Source organism: Anastrepha ludens, chromosome 4 (assembly GCF_028408465.1).
Source record: "Anastrepha ludens isolate Willacy chromosome 4, idAnaLude1.1, whole genome shotgun sequence".
Lineage (NCBI taxonomy): Eukaryota > Metazoa > Arthropoda > Insecta > Diptera > Tephritidae > Anastrepha > Anastrepha ludens.
The window spans coordinates 99,818,828-99,835,763 of record NC_071500.1 but is presented as its reverse complement, the minus strand read 5'-3'; the positions used below and the strand labels follow the sequence as shown (position 1 = coordinate 99,835,763).

General features: G+C 34.0%; 1 protein-coding gene across 2 annotated transcripts in view; it reads left to right on the top strand.

Moving 5' to 3' along the window:
- LOC128860352 (cysteine-rich motor neuron 1 protein) overlaps nt 1-16,936 on the top strand; it is a 258,225-nt gene that overhangs the window by 22,740 nt on the left and 218,549 nt on the right. The window lies entirely within an intron of this gene.

Sequence of the window (16,936 nt, the reverse complement as noted above, 5' to 3'; positions counted from 1 at the left end):
CATTTGACACTTGGGGCACAATTCTATTAAAAGCAGATAAGCGGCAAAGTGGGTTTTGAAAAAGCCTGTATAGCCATTTTTCTTTTACTCTTTTTCTCATTCAATCTAAACTATTTTTTATGCATTTATTTTCTTTTCTTTCTATGCTGTTGTCCTTTTGGTAGTGTTGAACACATAAATTGGCTCAAGATGCGTGTTTGGAAGATATAATGAAAATCTTTTTGCATTTTAGACGCAAAAAATGGCCAAGTCGTTACTCATGCTCAGGTAGAGAAAATGCTGCAATTATTTTTTTTTTTTTGTTTTTTTAAATAATGCATTCAGGTCTGGTCGATCGTTGCCATAAATTTGATTTTGATAGCCAGTTGTCGTTGAGGGCAAAGAAAAAGTTTTGTTTTTTCAGCGAAAGGAAGAGAGAAATAAAAGGTAATTTATTTACAAGTATACCAGCTGCTCGACGAAAAGAAAAGGTGAAGCATACACTTAGGAAAATTTTTAGGTAAGTTATTGGTACAAGACATATAACTTTGAATGCAAAGACTAACACATACCGATAGGGAAGATTTTTGGTTAAAAATGATAAAATTCCTTTTTCATTTTGAAAGGTTCTTAATAAGAAGAATTATATTAACTACATTAAAAAAATTGTTGTAGATGCTAAGATACACAGGTTTAGGATGAATTTAGGTGGCTGCTGAAAAGTAAGTCTACTCAAATTAGCATGCAATTGTGCCTTTTTGGACACATTTTAAAGCTTAAAGCACTGGTCGGTCATCGAAGTCAAAGAAACTAAGCAAACGCCAGGGAGGTTAGAATACGTGGTTGCGCCTTCCCAATTCGCTGTGTCGTCAAAGCCCATGAATAAACGATCAAAAGGAAGGAGAATTACTTGTTTGTGAATAGAAAGAGTAGGCGAAAACAATAGAAACTACCAAACAGTAGCAGTTATATGTATAAGCACACAAGTACTTGCTACGGCATCTTCCACAAAACAACTACAAGTTTCACAATTTAATACGCGACACTTCGTTTTCATTACCTTACTTACTTAAACTCTAACAAATCGCAATATTGCAAAACCATTCACTGAATTTTCAAGAGCATGTACTTCCTCCTCTTTGTTTGGTTCGTTTGTTTTATATTGGCAATGGAGCTGCCATCAGACTGGCTGTACAACTAATTAATTTCGTATTTTTTTTGTTAAAAAAAAACATTTATTTAAGTACAAAAGTGAAAAAATATTTCATTCAAAATATTGACCATCGGAAGCGGCAACTTTTCCCCATCTTTCAGGCAGTTTATGGATTCCATCCCAAAAAACCGAATTAAAAGGTGAGAGGTGCATCGACCGAAACAAGTGGTAATCAGAAGAAGATATGTCTGGGCTATAAGGTGGGTGAGGATTTCCCATCCGGCATTTTCCAAATAATTTTTGACCGGCACTGCAACATGTGGCCGATCACTGTCATGATGGAAAATCAATTTCTTGTGGCTGAACGCCCATTCTGGCCGTTTTTCGGCTATTGTTTGCTTCAAACATATCAATTGTTGCCTGTATAGCTTTCCCGTGATGGTCTGGCCCGATTTTAATAGCCCAAAGTACAGCACACCCTTCTGATCCCACCAAAAACAGAGTATTACCTTCAAATATATTCGGCTTTGGTGTCGATTTGACTGGTTAGCCTGGCTTTACATATGATCTTTTACGCTTTAGGTTGTCGTAATGAGTCCACTTTTCATCGCCAGTGACAATACGATGCAAAAACGATTACTTTTTGTGGCGATTAACCCTCTAGTGCAAAATCGACAATTCTGCTTATTTACATACCCATTGATCCAAAAATGAGCTTCGTCGCTCAACACAATTTTTCGATAAGAAAGTGGATCTTCAGCCAACCCAGCTTCCAGGAGCCCATTCACCAAATATTCTGCGTTGCGGTAGGTCGTTCGGCTTCAATTCTTGCACCAGCTGTATTTTGAAAGGCTTCACACCTAAATCCTTTCGCAAAATTTTCCACGCTGTTGAATAACATAGGCCCAATTGCTGCGGTCATCATTAACACTGCCCGATACAGCTCCGACACTTTCTTCAGTTCGCACTCTACGTAAGCGTGTTGGTGATTTGATGTACAATAATGTAAATTTGGTTCTAAATTTAGTCACAATAGCTCGAATAGCCGCTTCAGTGGGTCGATTAAACTGACCATAAAATGGAAGAAGCGCGGGATAAACTTTCTTAACTGAACATGCATTTTTATAATAAAATTCAATGATTTGCTAGCGTTTTTCGTTTGTAAGATGATTCATGGTTAAATTATAGACGAAACTGAAGATGGTTCACAGTGAAACAAAACACGAAACGTGCTGTTAAAACCAACTGTTTAAAAGGTAATAGCTAAAAAATTATTTTTGCTTCGCCTAAAGTCGGCAACGTAACTTTACCTCTCTCAGCGCTCGAGCGCAAAGTATAGAGTCGTCACGGTTCACGATCTAAAATATAAGAAATACTTAAATTTACGTTCTAAAAATTTTTTGACATATTCTTAAATTTTCTGACATATTAACATTGTATGAAAAAGAAAAAACATTTTTTTTCGAAATTTTAAAGGTACCTGTCCCCTTAAACTACTCTACACCAATATTTTCAACATTAAATATATCTCACAAATAATATTATATTTTTTACTCAAGCCTTTACTTCTTACTCAAGCCTGCAAATAAACTAACTTTCAGAAATATTTACTGCAATATCCAAAGTACTTGGATCACTTGACATAAGTAAAAGAAAAGGCAAAAACAGAAAAGTGTTTTTCGATGACTAGCAACAGAATTTATGCTTTACAATAGCGAACAAGAAAAAAAATGTTTCATGCTACCCTGCGTAAAAAACATTTTTATTCATTAAATGATAATTTCATTCATTTATTAATTTTTTTCAACATCCACTCGTCTATAACTGATGATTTTCTACACGAATTGGATAAGAAGAGTTTTCATATTTTTATTCTAGGTTTCAAAGCCAGTTTAACAATAAAATACTAAACTAAATAATTAATCTTATGTATTTTTGCTAAACCGTCCTTGAGCTCACTAAATAAAAATACGAAAACCAAATATTTGAACACCAGCAAAATAGGTTAAAAATCAGTGAACTATACTTTTTTCAGCCTACTATGAACTAGTTCATTAACTAGTAGGTTTAACTGCGGTGTAGTTATACACCACACACCCGAAATTTATGCCCAACTTCACTACAAAAATACCAAAGTCCAAACTTGCACGCATGCCAAAGGATAATTATGAATCTGAATGTGCAAAATAGTATTCGAAGGATGAGGGAATTCCAATGTGGGGACAAAGTGAAAGCAGTTTTGAAATTTATTGCCAAAAGGTAATTGCAAACGTCGAAGGAATGAATGAAGGCTAATAAGGGCAACGAATTGCGCCACAGTTGTAAACGTTATGATGCGGTGGAGATAAAGCAAACTTAGCATGATGACGTCAGCAAAAAATATCAAGTCTGATTGCAAAGCGTACTAAATGCATTGAAAAATTGAATCTTAAGACACGCATGTACTTATACATACATATACACATGCATACTAATATGGAAAAAAATAATTTGTGCAAATGTTAAAAAGTTCTTCAATTGGTTGCAGCTGATTTGGCAATTATACGCACGCATTAATGACTTGAGAAGCTTATGCAAGTACGTGTATCGCAAGCGAGAGCGATTTTGAGCATTCTAACGAATTGATCCAACTAATACTAACGTAGGTCATAACTCGCTGTGCTGGGGTTGTAGTGAGTACTGGAGGCATGCCTCGTCTTAGCACAGCAGCTTATAGAGAAGAGAAGTAAATAATTTCGTGCTATCAAACACTTAATCTGAATGGAAAAACCGTAACCTTAAATCAAAAATGTGGTGAATTTTCAGCAAACATTCGCTGAGATCTGCGCAAATACTCCTTGATCATTAGTTTGAGAGTATAAAAATAAAATAGAGTCAAAAGTGTGGTTAAATCTCAAGGGCCAATGTTGAATGTGAACCACACCGAAACGTCAACGACACCGCCGGACTTCTTTCTTTGGGATTATTTGAAAGAAAATGTGTACATCGATAAGCCAGCAACAATTCAAGAGCTAAAGGATGAGAAAGTTCGGCACATTAACGGCATAGAACCAGAAGTATGCCTCACCGTCATCGAAAATAGGGACCATCGGATGGAGGAGTGCCGCCGAGGCCGCGGCTGCCATTTGACCGACATTTGTTCCATGCGTAATTGAACTATGCCAATATTGTCATAACAAAGAGAAATGACAATAATTTCCTAAAAAAACTTGTACAATATTTTATTCAAAATCAACAGCGGCCCTTGAAACTTAACCACCCTTTATAAAAGCACCACATATTGGAAATTTTTTATTACTTATTTACCTATTTTTAAATTTCAATTATATTTATATAAAAATATGGTAAATTCTGAGACAAATCTCATATTAGTTCAAGTTAAAAACTTTATAGAAAATTTAAGACGAATAAAAAATTTTCATAAAAATTTGAAATATATTTTATCAGAAATAAAAAAAATAAATTTGGGTACTTAGTTTATTAATAATTTTCTCTTCCTTTATTATGCCACTTGGGAACTTCAACAAAACATTTATATCATATTCTATTTATTAACTGCTGTTCTCTTTGCGGCACCCCACGTTCTGTCAACTACTCCTAAATCACGAAGGTTAGATCGTCTCCAGGTATTTCGTGGACGACCGGGTCGTCTTTGTCTTTGAGGATTCCATTCGAATGCTGTTCTGCTTATGCTTTCTCTGTTCTTTCTGAGAGTGTGCCCGATCTATCGCCATTTACGAGCTCTTATCACCTTTCGGATTGGTTCTTCACGGTGATCTGCCACAAGTCCACATTTCGGATAGTGTTAGGCCAAATAACTTTACATATAAGCCGAAGGCATTTAATTGTAAAGCTTTGCAATTTCTGCGTAGTATCATAAAATCGCTCATATGTGATGTCTTTTGACCTCCCTCTCATTCACACAACATACATACATCACTACATATTATAAAACAAAGTCGCTTTTTCTGTCCCTATGTCCCCTTATACGCTTAAATCCTTAAAACTACGCAACGGATTTTGATGCGGTTTTTTTTTAAAGATAGATTGATTGAAGAGGAAGGTTTATATCTATATAATGTGAAGAAATATATAAAGGGGGTGTGGCAATCGGTCAAAATGTGGCAAAAAAACATAATTTTTTTGTTTTTACGGCCATAAATCATAAACGAATTAACCAATTAAAATGAAACTTTCTTGAAGTTTAACTTTGAAATATTTACTTTCGTTCTGCATAAAAAAAAATAATTGATTTATTTATTATTTAACCAAAATTGTTTAAACAAAAGCAGCTCTTTTTCCAAAAAAAGCTGTTTGTGTGTGTGTTCGCTGTCAACCGAATGAAGCAACAGGCGTTAAGCGATAATCTCACCACACCTCATTAATGTTGAATTACATCGTATGGTGACGTATGTATGTATGTATTTACGAATCGCTCGCATTATTTCATTTCGGACATATGTACATATGTATGTATGTATGTACTGAATTCCATGTAATTATATGTACATACAATTTTACAGCGAAATAAAACGCTATTTTCAGGTTCTATATTAGTAAATCGCACATAATTAAAATACAGTTTTTGAATAGTTTTTATTGATTCGGAGCGCGTTTAGTTTGCTATCAATTCCATACAATAACATTTTTTGTCATTTACTTTTTACGACAACTAATAGCTTATTTTCGAAGCGATTTCAACAAATGGGTACAACATTAATCCTTATCCAATTAAATACCTTAAATACATTTTTGTTTTCATATAGATCTATGTATATGGCTCTTTACAGCATATAATTAAAAACAATATTTTTCAAGATATTACAACAGTAATTAGTAATTGAGATCTACCGGAAAAATTGCGTTAGCTGTTGCGTCATCCGGCATTGCCGCTACTCTTTTGGAAAGAGGCCGAACCACACACTCTACAATGAAGCACCTGCTGAAAATCGCCACCGATGATGATAACAGCGTCTGTAGTGTTTCTAGACAGAGCAATACAGGAAAATTGATGCGTGACTGCTCATTAATAGTCTGGGACGAAGCTACCATGTCAAACAAGACGTCTGTGGAATAACTGGATAGGACAATGCGCGATTTGCGCACCTATGGGAGGATGTACAATTCTATTCTCAGGAGATTTCCGTCAAATCCTACCAGTTGTGACTCGAGGAACACGTGCTGACGAAATAAATGCTTCACTAAAAAGATCCTGCCTTTAGTCGTATGTCAATAAATTAGAGCTTAAAACTAATATGAGGATTTCGTCATCTTCACGTGAGAACAGGCTATTTCCAGAGATGCTGCTAAAAGTTAGCAATGGAGAATTAACACAAAGTGAGGGAAGGATTAACCTAGAAAACCTTTGTGTTTTGATAGACAACATCCAAGAGTTAGTCAACAATGTCTATCCAGACATTGATAACATAAGTTATAAGACAATATCTTGGTTTAAAGAAAGAGCTATTCTGTCACCAACTAACGAACAAGTAGATAAAGTAAATAACTTGATTATTTCAAAGATTGATGCGCCGGCGAAAATATACTACTCGGTCGATACTGTTCTCGATTTGGAAGAAGCTGTTCAATTTCCTACAGAATTTCTAAATTCTTTGAACCCGTCTGGACTTCCTCCTCACAAAATGGCGCTGAAAATAGGTTGTCCTGTTATTTTATTAAGAAACCTAAATCCACCTAAACTTTGCAATGGCACGCGTTTGCTGGTAAAATCACTGAAAACTTTCATAAAAAAAAAATTTAATACCGGAGAAGATGTATTGATTCCCCGAATCCCTCTGATACCATCGGATCTACCATTCCAATTTAAACGCTTACAATTTCCGGTAAAGACATCTTTTGCAATGACCATTAATAAATCTCAGGGTGTTTTTGTTTTTGTGGACTGTTTTTCACATGGCCAACTGTATGTCGCTCTTTCAAGAGTAACCTCTAGAGAAAACATGTTTGTATTGTCTAATGACAAGAAGGCTATGAACGTTGTATATAAAGACATTCTGTAATATATTAATTGCTGTAAAAATAAAATAAATATATATGTAAAAATGCAAAAAGTTAATATGCAAAAATGTAGGGTATGAATTTAGATATCCCAAAGATAGCAGGAAATCTTCATGCTATAAAGAAAGGGGAATTGTTTTACTCCAAATTTAACGCGTGCGGGCCACGGGCAATAATGAATAAGCCAAAACTACTGGATCGATTTTAATCATTTTTTCAGTGAGTGACATAGGGTATATATTTTATACCCGTGCGAAGCTGGGCGGGTTGCTAGTATTTATAATAATTTGGGAAAAAGTTGTTTCTACTTTCAGGTAATTCAGTTAATTATAACTTCTTGGTCTAGAAGCTACTTCCCATAACAATTACTTGAAGCGGCATGGGAGAAGTTTCAAGCACTGCCCAAAGTACATAACAAGTTCTTAATCACCCTTCCATTCATCCATCACTCATACGCCCCACGCTTTATAAGAAACTTAAAAATACCCACGCGTGTTATACTTTATGAAAAAATGTAATTGTATAGCATTAACGTGATCCAATTCAAATGTATTGCCAACATACAATTAAGCAAAACAATTTCATAGAAGGCCCGCTCGTGTATAGATAATTCATGCGTCCTGTCATTACCCTTAAAAACTTAACTCATAGCTTCTCTTTGGTCAGTGGTTGAGGTATATTTTCCGATTAACAAAACCGTCAATTGACGTTTTGACATATATTTGTTTTTGTTATACATAACTGTTAATTAGCCACATGCTATGTTCTCACACATAAGTACATATATCCGCATGTATACGATCTGCATGTATATAGATTTGTGTGCGAGCGTTACAAGTGCTTAACTACATAGCACTTAAATAGAGTGAGAAAAATATTTTTAGCGTACACGTATTTGTACTAAATTTATTAATGTGCCACTTTTGTATTTATAATGCGTTTTTACATACATCAAAAAGTAATAACAAAGTAATAATAAATGTAAATGCAATAGCAACGAATTTATTGCTGACAGTTTTGCTGTCATTCGAACAAATGGGGCGTAGTAATGGAAGAAGGCGGAGTAAAAACAATAATGTGTTGTCAGCATGCGATTGACAATATCGGAATGGCAAAAGAAAAGCAATTTCAACGTATATTCAATTGACTATCTAGCAGTTATGTGCAGTAAAATTTATATACAGGGCAGTGGGAATACTAGAATTTTTTTTAAATGAAGAGTAGTTAAGAAATTTCAATTTGGTTTGAGCATATTTTAGTAATATGTAGGGTATTTTTTAAGAGCTGAAGAATATGAAATGATAAAACAAAACTAAAATATTGTTGGTAGGCATTTTTCTCTTATTATAATCCGGTAGATAATTTCTTTTAATGGCATTTATTTGTTGAAAATGATATCCGATATATGTCTGCTGTGGCTATGAGTTCCATGATCCACTCCATCAGTTCACTTTTTGACTACTTTTCTCTATAAATCTGAAAAATAAACCTTGATGAGCCGAACCAGCAAAAATGCGATGCAAGCGACGAGCATTTGGCTTCAATTCTATCACGAGCTGTATTTTATAGGAACGTAAACCAGGATTCTTACGTACAATTTTCGATATAGTCGAGGGACAAAGGTCAAATATCTAGTTGAAAACGACGACGAATCGACAATTCGGCGTTATTGTCGTTGTAGCAATTAACTTTGCCCTTCGAGTGTAGTGTAAATCACCGGCCGTCTTCGTCTAGCTCATCTAACGGTAGGCCCAGGAAACTTGCTGTTTCGACAGGTTGGATCCAGAGGGAGAGGTGTGTTAGATGTTCGGCGTATTCTTCACACTCTCTCCATGAACTTATTGAACTGATTTGGAATCGTTGTTCTTGCATTCATCGAGTCAACACAGTTTGGCATTATCAGTTGCCAACCTCTTAGTTATCGATATCGATAGTTCTCATGCAGCAAAAAAAAAACAGAAAACACCCGATATATAACGGGCACCGTAGCCGTATGGGTTTGGGCCTGACTATTATTCAGCAGGGTTTGAATGAATTGAATGGCTTTTGTCGGAAATTGGTTAGCCAATATCTGTACAATAGAACAGTTTTTTTTTATATTTCTTTTTATTGAATTACTTGTGAAGTAATGCCAAACAATAAACTGTCTAATCTTAATTTAATTCAACAGCTTTTATGCCTTTGGAATGAGCACTCTTAGGGCTACAAATAAACAATAGTCAAGGTCATGTAAGAATTTCTATCACTCAAACTAGTTTTATTTTATTTAGTAAAAATGCTATTCAGAAACAAATTTAGATGCTTTATTTCGCGCCACCTTGTGCTATGAGACTTGAAAGTTATAGGATGCGTACCTGATTGTGCTGGCCTAAGATAATTATGTAATCAAGTGACCATCGAACTATCATCCAAAAGTATTTTTTTATTATTGTTTCTTATAATAAATAGACTTAACTGACTAACGACTGACGTGACTTAATTTTCACAATTCCACTGACATTACCAAGTTCCGGTTGATTAAGGTGGTGAAACTAATTTAATTTTTTTCTTAAAGACTTATATTTTTATTTATTGACATATTTATTGAACTTAAAATGCTTTTTATGTTAAGCAGGTTTTGTTCTGATTTCACAAATTAAACCTTAAAACTTATGTCTATACAAAAACAACGAAAAATATTCAATATATATATTTTTTTTCAACAAATGTTTTACATTTACTTTTGTTTAAACTTAAACACAACGATACGTTAAGAAAAAAGATAAATTCAGTGGTTAAGTTAGAAATTATTGCATGTTGAACATTACTTAAAAATTCGTCCTCCAAAAGTTATGCATTAAAAAAAAAATATATATTCCATTAATTCATTCATTCATTAAAAAAAATTGTTGCATTCTATATTAAGCTTAAACTTATCATCAAAGAGATCATATGAATCGTTTAATAAAAAGTTGCAAATTTTGTTGGCAGGTCTCACAAAGTGGCTTAGAGCATTGGAGGCAAATTGGCTTTAAGTAATTGCAGCAACAACATCTAGTTACTCTTTTTATTTTTGGCGGGCAAATAGTACAAAGGTTTCTTCCACTTGATGAATTAGATCGAATGGTTGGTGGGGGAGGGAGAAGATCTTTATCGAGAACCCTGTTTATCATCATTCTTAGTTCTCTTGGCAATCTTTCATTATACACCCGAAATTTCATGTGATCTAACGCCAATTCTCTTGGCAGATTCAGTAAGAAAGTTTTTCTTTTCATTTATATCACCGTCTGAGCACATTTGATTCAAAACAAAGTTATTAATACCAATCATATCTATTAGTCCTTGGTAAACTGCCATAGGCCAACGACGAGTTTTACGGCTGAATACATCGAACATTTTTTGTCAACTTCGTCGACTCCTCCTTTGGTTGTAATCTGCTATCATAACTGATTTTTTTGTGTCAACATCCATTTCTTGATTATAAGTACGTTGTTGTTCAGCAATGGATCTGACTTGACTTGAAACAATAAGTTCTTCATCAGCTTCATCATTCGAAACTTCATTCATTTCTGAAAGTTCTAAAGCTGAAAATTGGGGTCAGTGCCTTCGTCATGAAAATCGCTGAACTCATGCTAGGTTTCTTCCTCCAACCACTGCTGCATCTGCTCGTCACGGCTTTTAAAAGTTCCAGACGATGTTCTCTTGGTAGAGTGTATCCTCTGATTTGTATTTAACTGCTCCATCAAATCAAAACTGAAAAAAATGTAAAGTAATGAAACAATTTCACTGATACGTTGTCCAGGAGACACTACCAAAAAATTTAACAAAAATACTGAGGTGATTGTTTCTCAGAAACCTACGTCAATATTGATGTGGTTGACTTGTAGACACTTTTTCACTCACAGCGACGCGTGTGCTCACTTCAACTGCCTTTTATAGACTAACAACGTACTCATGACAACGCAATAAGAAGCTACTAAAAATTCAAGAGTATCTGCTTATAATAGAACGGAGCAAAATATTGTTTTGTAGTATTTGGTGTCTGTTAATATATATACCACGTCAGTTGCAGATGGTTAACTTCATCAGGATGAACCATTGCTTCTATTAAAATTCGCCTCCACGTCACTCGGTCATCAGCTTTTCGTTTGATATCAGTTATAGCTCCATAGCTCCAAAGTCGCCTTCAATGTCATCTCTACAACGTTTTGTCGGCCGGACTTTTCTTATGTCGCCTCGTGGATTAGTTTTGATGATATTTTTTGTGGCTCTTTCGTTGCTCATTGTTGCCAAGTACCATCTTGTTATCTGTATGACTTGGTCCATACATTTTTCTTATAATTTTTCTCTCAGAACTATTTAACTGATCGATATCAATAGATTTCAGCACCCAGACTTCGCACCCGTATGTGAATATGTGTCTTACGACAGTTTTGCATATTCGTATTTTCTGCTTTCTAGAAAGCAATCTCGATTTCATCAACTTTGCGTTCGTCAAGTAAGACTTATTTGTAGCCTGCATCTTGCTCTCTTAGCTTATAATTCTTAGTTACTCCTTTAATTGGCGCTAACGTTGATTTTGGGAAATTTTTCGTTTTAAAGATAATTAGTAAAAACTAGGCGATTCATACGGAGTAAAAAAAAAATTAACAAGAATATGAAAATGAATAGTATTAAATATAATTAAAATAAATTTAAAAAAATCGTGTCACAAATACTTCGAAATGGCTATGCAAACTTATTTTCATAGAAAAAGCATCACCTTGAATATAAAAGTTAGGTTAGGTTAAGTGTCTGTAAAACTTAAATATTAAAAAAACAAAAAGAAAGTGTTAAAAAAATTTTAATACAAAAATTTTATTAAATAATTTTAAAATTTTAATACACGTTAATAAAAAATTAATTAAAAAAAAAATGTAAATTTCATTAAAATTTATTAAAATTTTAAAATTCTTATAAAATGTATATAACAAATTTTTTTTCTTATAAAATTTAAGTAAAGTTTAATAGAGTTTAAATAATAAAAAAAAAGTACAGAAATAAAAAAATTAATAAAATTTGGATAATAAAAAAATTTTCGTAAAATTTAAATAAATATTAATAAAATATAAATAAATATTTATAAAATTTAAATACATTTTAATGCAATTCAAAGACTCTTTTTTTTGAATTCTTGCAGTCACTCAACCTAACCGAACTTTCATATTCAATGTGGTATTTTCCTATAAAAATATCCTAAAAATATATAAATTTATTAACTTTCAAATATTTGGTCTGCGGTGCACCTTCTGCTGCTTTCTGTCCATATATAAATGCCAAGTTTAAGATTAAGGTTACAGGACGGGCAAATTGGATAAACGCAGAAAAGGGAGAAGAAACCGTTAAAAAACAGTGAGTCATGCACTCGTAGAGGGTCCCCCGACCGAAAAAAAAAATTCACCCGATCTTTTGTACATACATACAATATATAATTGGCGCTTATACCCTTGCATATTGATGCTATTAAACAAATGGAGTAACCTACGTTTTAGGTGGCTCCGAATGGCAGGCTGATTTTTATGAGGAGCTTTTTCATGATAGAAATATGCTCAGAGGTTTGCTATTGGCTGTCGAGGGAGACTGCCAGTGCACAAAACTTTTTCTATCGATTGGTGTTTGATGTATGGGGACTCGAACATGGGCGCTACCGTATGATAGTCACACACTAACACATTCAGCTATGGCGGCCAGATTTTTTGATTGTCTAAATTATGGCAGTTACTTAAGGGGGTACTATGGTTAATTCGGGGTAAAACAAGCATATTTTTCGAAATTTTTTTTGTCGACACAGTTGATTTATTCAAAATTTTAAAATTACTTCATTATAAAGTCATATTTAAAGAATATTGTGTGAAATTTTCATTGATTTTTATGAAGAAATGAGTTGGTGGCAGCGAATCTTCGCGGACGTCTCATAAAAAAGTTTTATTGCGGTGTCCCTCAGAACTCATTACTGGATCAACTAAAATCAAAAAACCAAATTGATTTCATCAGCTAATAAAGTTTCGCAGGTAACAACGTCGAGTTTTTTTTTTTTTAAATTTTGTCATATTTTAAAACAACAAAGTTTTCAAGTTTTTTTTATGAAAAATCGGTGTTTTGACTTCAAAGCGCTTTAAAAAATTAAAAAAAAAAAAAAAAAAATTCGACGTTGTTACCTGCGAAACTTTATTAGCTGATGAAATCAATTTGGTTTTTTGATTTTAGTTGATCCAGTAATGAGTTCTGAGGGACACCGCAATAAAACTTTTTTATGAGACGTCCGCGAAGATTCGCTGCCACCAACTCATTTCTTCATAAAAATCAATGAAAATTTCACACAATATTCTTTGAATATGACTTTATAATGAAGTAATTTTAAAATTTTGAATAAATCAACTGTGTCGACAAAAAAAATTTCGAAAAATATGCTTGTTTTACACCGAATTAACCATACTACCCCCTTAACAGGCAGTGCTTGTAAGCGATTCTACACTATGTTAGACTGCTTGGGAAGTCTATGCAATTATATTATTCTTGAAATATTCATTTCGCGAAAAAAACTCGTTACTTTTGCCAATCCTATTCTGAAACTGTTTTATGACCGACTTTTAGTTCCTGAGCGTTGCTAGGGTTGCTGCAGGCCAGCTGCGATTATTTTTGTAATTTTATCGCCCCTGCCTGTGCGAGGTGTATCTTTAACATCAAAAGTACCTGATTCGAATCGACGAATCAAAAATTGCACGTTATTACTAGTTACAGTATCGACACCATAAACAGCATTCCCAATTTCAGCAGTCTGGCATCACAATTTCGCCTTTATCAAAAAAATTTTAAAATGTGCAGAATTTTCTCTCTATTAACTTCCATTGTTAACAGTTTGTAACTCATAACTGAACACAACAAACCAAAAATAACAAAATATTTTTTTTAGTGTGAAATGTTACATTGACAACGAGTATAAACTTTAAATTGTTTGATTTATACTTAGCGGGATATCAAGCACTACAGCCTACACTAAACCGGGAAAATAATGTATTTCTTTTTCCTCAAACTAATAGTATCAGCCAGCCTTAGTGCAAAATAGTAAATTGAGATTTTTATCATGGAGCCAGTTTTAACTGTCGGGCTTTTATTCAAACTTTATTTCATAAGTTTCGTTCATTGGCATACGCTTTGATTAAAAATAGAAATAATAATATAAGTTGTACCCTTGACCTAGCACTTAAAAAATTTAATGAGTACACAAAAACAAAAAAAAAAGTTATTAAAACTAGAAGCTGACAGTTACGAAACGGGACGCTATACGGTTGAACAAAATTGGGAAATATTGAAAACCTATTTCCAAAGTGGTGAGTCTTCTTCTTCTTTTCTGATGAAGCTCATTTTCACATTGGTGGCTACATGAATAAGCAAAATTGTCGGATTTGGGGCTCAGAAAATCCACACGTTACTGTAGAGAAGCAAATGCATCCAAAACGAGTCACTGTTTGGTGCGGTTTTTGATCTGGCGGCATCATCGGGCCATTTTCTTTTCACACTGCCAAAGTTACAATCGAACTTTTGGCTACCGTTTTTGAAAACCGAATAATCAGTCGAAATTCCGATATCAATTGGCCGCCTCGGAGCTGTGATTTAAGCCCGTTGGACTGTGTGTTGTGGGGAGCCGTTAAGGACAAATGCTTTGCGAACCATCCAGAGACGATTGATGCTTTAAAACATGAAATCGAAGTTGCCATTCATGAAATTGCAGCCCAAACAATCGAAAATGGTCTTAAAAATTGGGTTCATCGAATGGCCTACTGTAAAGCCAGCCGTGGCAGTCATTTGAACGATATATTAAAGATATTCATAAAAGACAATGTTCAATCTTCAAAATAAAAAAAAAGTTTGAAAATATATTGATTAGTTTTTTTTATAGCCGATTCAAAAAGCAAATTTTACATGGCCCTCCCTATACTAATATTCTGAAATATCTAGCACGTTATCGAGAAGAACCCTGTAAAAAACACTAATTTTTAAAACTTCAAGACAACTCACTTGCATGACTACATCGCCTCAACTCTATGTATCGATTAACTAGTGTGGCTTGTGAACACGCGTGTACAACCAATCCCCACGGGCATATACGAGTATACAAATCTACTTGTGCACGAAGTACTACTTTTTGTATGCCATTGCGATAGTGGACTTAAATCGGCTATTGCGTGTAAAGAGTTTGAATTTTAAGCGCAATTTCCAACAATTTAGTAGCCGAAACTTTTCAAATAGGCAACTTGCAATGGTTTCTTTCAAATACTTGGACAAAAGTAAAACGTTTTAATTACACCAAAGTAGAAGACCGACTAGAAAACTGGAAACAAAGTGAAAAGAAAAGTAACCAAAGAAAATTAACGAGAAAATTCCAGGGTGGAATAAGGAGCTTATGAAAACCCGTCCCTCATAGAGATGCGAAAAATATCCTGACATAAATTGAATGCAGTTCTTAGCAGCGCAAACAAAGTTTTTTTGAAATGAAAAAGGAAATTTACGGGAATAAGTAAATCAGGTAGCAAGGCTCAGGTTGAATTAATTAATTTAAAATAAAAATCAAAGTGGTGGTGGTTCATGGAGGAAATTATTGGGAAATTGCAAACTAATAAACTACAATAATGACTGCTGGATTTGTCGAAAGCGTGTGAAGTTGTTCATTTGTCAAATGGCAAAAGAGTTCGAAACTTTTTGCGTTGCGCTTACCAACTGAAAGGTCTACGAAAGTTCAAGTGAATAGCAAAATGCGAGTGTGTATGTATGTGTGTGTACTTACAAGAATTACGAGAGGTGAGAAAACTGCCATCCATTGAGCCAGGAGCGGAAAAAGTGATTGAAAATTTAATTAATCTAATTGAAAAGTTGTTAAAAGCCAAGGTAAACGGAGATTTTATGCAACAACTGATTAGTGTAGTTTCATATAATGAAAAAAAATTAATTGAAAAAAACTTTAATTTAATTGATGGATTTGAGTGATGAAAGCAAAAAAGCACTAAGCTCCGCTATAAGTAGCTATGGGTTAATGATAAATTATTGTTAAGTATTCATCTGGAATAATAAATATAGAAACATCGGGTGTTTTTTAAAAGCTCGAAAACTTAAAATGATAATACAAAACAGAAAAATTGTTGGAATGATTTGTTTTTTTGTTTTATTATAACCTAGTAGATAATTTCATGGCATTAATTTTTTGAATATGAAATCCGGCATATGGCCGCCGTATCTACGAGTCTTTGATTACGTTTCCCACTCAATCTGACCGTATGGCATCAGTGATGGTTTGAATATTGCAATAAATCGATTGTTAAGCGCGCCGTTTTGTTGGAACCAAATACTGTCGATGTTTAACTTGTGAGTTTTTGTTTCAAAAAATTCAGTCAGCATTGCTCGATAGCACTAGCCATTTACCGTAGCAGCAGCTCCTTCCTCATTTCCAAAAAAAACAATAAGAACCGATGAAGCTACCAGCGGGTAAACCGCACGTAAAATGGATGAATTTTTAACTCTTTATTCTTTTTTTTCAAAGAAAATTCCCACAATTTCTCAACATTGTTTTGGCATTAAATGATTCATGATGACTTGCCAAACCTTACCAAATTGAAATTACGACACATTTTGCCACTCTCAGCAGTCAAATCATAGGTATCGATATCGATAGTTCTCGTTCGGCTTAAAAAAACACCCTATATATGTACATTAGCTTTGCATATATATTATATATATACGATATATCGTCCCCTTAGTATTAAAATAGCCTAT